The 4264-nt window shown below is 48.5% G+C and overlaps 1 pseudogene; it reads right to left on the minus strand.

Moving 5' to 3' along the window:
• Positions 1-2433: 2433 nt before the first annotated feature.
• On the minus strand, positions 2434-3373 carry LOC144820351 (uncharacterized; annotated as a pseudogene).
• Positions 3374-4264: the final 891 nt, after the last annotated feature.

Raw genomic sequence — 4264 nt, forward strand, 5'->3', positions numbered from 1 at the left:
GGCGTAGCATTGTTCTATTATTACACGGGCAGTTGTGTGGGCCTGGGGGGTGTTTGAATGCTACTTCACACCCTGCCCGGGGTTTGAGGTTCGTTATGTACCCTCGTGACTTAATACAACGTTCATGCCACGCTATGTCCTGTACCCCTAACCTTCGCATTTCCTTGAACTCCTCCCTAAGTTCCGCTGCGTCGGTGACAACCTGGTGTACCGTGTAAATGTAATCCCATTTGGTGGCGTTTACAAGCAGCACTACTTTTTGGGCTGAAAGGACCCTAATCTGCCCTAATATCCGGCAGAGGTACAAGTGCAGAAGGCACATGGCTATGTGCGGTGGGACTTCCTTGGGAAAAATCAGTCTGTCAGCACCTACTGCATGGGGAATGTAGGAGCATACGTAGCAAGACTCATTTGTTACTCTTTTCCCTACTGCTGTCATGTCCCTGTACCAGGAGTTGTCCACTAGAGAGGAATGGACTGAATGATCCCTTACTACTTGGGGCAGGCTGAGCATGGGCCCTAGACCTTCCTGTATCTGCACAAGATGTTGGAATGTTTTATGCCCTGCCTTCTGGTTATTAGCATTCTTGCGGGGGACAAGAGGTTTTGTTCTGTATGGGGCGATAGCAAATCGGCGTGTTCTATGGTGACGGGGAAGGCGTTGGCGGGACGCTAGTTCTGTGGCGTTGGTAGCTATCTTCCAGGGGCTAGTCCTTTCCTCTGGGGTACTGGGTGAGAGTTCAAGGTGTATACTAACGGACATGTTGTTAGCAGTGCTATTTTCTGGGAGTTCAGGACCTAGTGTGTGTTGTGTTGTTGTCTGCTGTTTGAGTGTGACCGCTGGTACGGTTGCTGAAACAGTGGATGGTGAGGTGTTTCTATTGCCTATCTCATTAAAGCTCTTTACAGCAAAAAAATAGACGCACCAATTAAAAGTTATTAGTGCCACTCCAACAATGATACAAAGCATAAATGTGACAAGGGTACATAACTTCGCATTGTAACTGCTGTATTCCTGGGTCAGCACGGGCGTGTCTTCTTCTTCTTCCTCTTCTTCTTCTTCTTCGGCAGTGGACGGGAAACCGCTGTCCTCATTCAGGGGGACCATGGGCATGTCTCTTTCCTCTCTTAGTTCATTGTTTATTGTTGCGGAGGCACAGGAGCGAGCCGAAGGTCTCGCCGATGTATCCATGCTCTTCGTTCAGCTATCCGGACGGCAGTTGGAGATGAATCAGTCACTGAAAAGGGGCCGTCAAATTTGGGGTCTTTCCACTTCCTGACGTGTCTCCGGATAAACATCAGAGTTCCAGGACGGATAGGTGGGAGCTCAGGATCGATGGGGCCCTTCTCCTTCCTTCTGGATACCTGGACAGAGAGGAACTGCGCAGCGCGGGTTAGTGTGCACAAGAAGTCATAAAGCTCAGCTTTAACAATCTCAGAGGATGACTCGCTATCAGTTTTGGGTCTGCTGGGAGGGACTGCTACATTTATGGATCGTCCGGTGACAAGTTGGTGGGGTGTGAGGTGGTGATCCGAGCTTGGGGAATTTCTTAATGAGAAGAGGGCCAGTGGGAGACAGTAGAGCCACTTTGGTGGCGCTAATTTTGCTTATTTTGTTTTTGAGCAGGCCATTGAGGCGCTCACAGATGCCATTACTTTGGGGGTGGTAAGCGGATGTCAGCTTGTGTCTTATGCCTAGCATTGTGGTGAGAGAGGAGAAGATGGCGTTTGAAAAATGGCTCCCGTTGTCAGTCCTGATGGCGGAAGGAATTCCAAAGCGGGAAATGACGTCACGGATCAGGAATGTGGCTGCTGCTTTGGCATCGCAGTGGACGCATGGTCCAGCTTCGATCCACCGTGAGAAGGGGCATACTACCACAATGAGATATCGGTAATTTTGGCACCTATCAATCATGTCGACATAGTCAAGGTGGAGTTCTTTGAATGGGCCAGAAGGTTTAGGAATAGTGGAGGCAACAGTTTTGAGAGTTGGGTTTGGGGAATACTGTTGGCAAATGATGCATTTATTAACAAAGAGCTGTATCAGTTCATAAGCATTGGGAATGAACCAGTCTGCTTGTAATGTAGTGGACATGTTATCTCGGGAGACATGTGCGGGAAGGTGAGGTTGATCTAATGCTACCTGCAGTAAGGCTTGTGGCATGACAGGTTTTCCGGACATGGTCTGCCTGTAAATAAAATCAGCAGGGTCCTGCTGTACTCCCCTCTTTTTCCATAACTCTTTCTCTTGTGGTGGTGCACTTTCTTGTATCTCTCTGAGATGCAATTGGGCAATGAAATCGTATTGTTGTGTGTCATCGAGTGGGCAGGAAGCATTTGGACAAATAGGGGTGGTGTTTGTGTCGTTGTTGTTCTCTGTGTGTGGTGTTAAGGGTACACTGTCTTCATTTGTCTTTGTCAGTTCTGTTGGTGTTATAGCTTGGGCCAGTAAAATTGGGGTGTTGTGCGGGTCATGCTCAGTGAAAGGTAGGGGGGGTCTGGCCGCAGCTTTGGCTGCCCAGTCTGCCAGAGCGTTGCCTCTGGACACAAAGTCTTGTCCATTCGTGTGGGCAGCACATTTGACAACGGCTACCTCTGTTGGAAGTGTCAGGGCTTCTATTAGTTCTTCCAACAATAGTTTGTGACATACCGGTGTTCCATCTGATTTGAGGAATCCGCGCCTTTTCCAGCGCAAGATGCTCGAGTGTGTTGTTGTTGTGACATATGCAGAGTCTGAGTATACAGTGATGCGGTCACCAGCCCCGTTGTTTAAAGCGGCAATTAGTGCCACTAGTTCAGCGGCTTGGGCGGAGTAGTGCGATGGCAATGTAATTTGTTGTACAATGTCTAGGGAGTCAGAGGACTCATGCTGCTGAGCTCTAACCACTGCGGCTCCTGTGTATCTGATCCCTGTTTCTTGGTCTATTGTGGAGGACCCATCTACAAAATATACAGTGCTGTCTGGCAGGGGGTCCTCTTTTGCTGCTCCTGATTCATCGGGACAATATGTGGCACAGTCATGGGTGTCATCATCGGATGCGGCAATGGGATGGGCAAAGAATGTGGCTGGGTTGACTGTGTGACATTTAACAACCTTCAGGGTGGGTAATGACAGTATGACTTCATAACCTGACACTCTTTGTGTTGTCAATGTTGTTTTAGCTTTCTGAATTATGGCAAAGACAGCGTGCTCAGTGTACAGTGTCAACGGGGATCCCATGACAATGGGTGTGCTTTTATCCACTGCAAAGGCTGCCGCAGCAAGAGCTTGCTCGCAGGGGTAATGACCTTTCATGACTGAATCTAGCATTCCGCTGAAGTAAGCAAGGGGCTTGTGGCCCATTGGGTATTTCTGAGTGAGGACGGCAGTCATGACCTGGCCATTGCAGTGGGTAAACAGGTAGAATTCTTTTGTGTAGTCAGGTGTGCCTAACACTGGTGCGTTTGTTATTTCATCTTTGAGTTGTTTAAAGGATGCTGTCATTTCAGGTGTCCAGTCTATTTTGTTGCGTCTGTCTTTGGCTGCTTTAACTGCTTTCAACAGAGGGGCAGTTATTGTGGAAAAATCAAAGACCCACTGGCGGACATAGTTCACTAATCCTAGGAACTTTTGCATGTCCTTGACAGTTTGGGGCTCTGATGTCCCTTTGATGGCTTCAACTCTGTCTGGCGTGACCCGTCTCCCTGATGCTGATATTAACTGACCGAGGTATTGTACTTCTGTTTGGCAGTACTGAAGTTTGTTTTTGTCCACCTTGTAGCCTCTGTGAGCTAGTGTGGTGAGCAGAGAGACTGTATCAGTTCTGCACTGGGATTCTGTAGTGCTGCAGAGCAAAATATCATCGACATACTGCAGTAAGGTACTGTGACATTGGAAGTTCGATAAGTCCTCTTTGACGACGCGGTTGAACACGCTCGGGGACTCACAGTACCCCTGAGGCAAACGCCGGTACGTCATTTGCACCCCGCCGAATACGAAAGCCAATAGGTACTGACTGTCTGGGTGGAGGGGGACGCTGAAAAATGCATTTTTCAGGTCGATCACCGAAAAGTATTGTGCATTCGGGGGAACATTGGTGAGGATGACGGAAGGGTCTGGGACAATGGGAAATTCTGGTACCACTATGTTGTTAATTGGGCGCAAATCATGAATTAAGCGCCACTGATTTGTTTTACCTTTACGCACAGGAAAAAGACAGGTGTTAACTGGAGATACACATGGGTATATGACTCCTTGATCTAGCAGGGCTTGTATTGTTGGGGC

Source organism: Lissotriton helveticus, chromosome 2_1 (assembly GCF_964261635.1).
Source record: "Lissotriton helveticus chromosome 2_1, aLisHel1.1, whole genome shotgun sequence".
Lineage (NCBI taxonomy): Eukaryota > Metazoa > Chordata > Amphibia > Caudata > Salamandridae > Lissotriton > Lissotriton helveticus.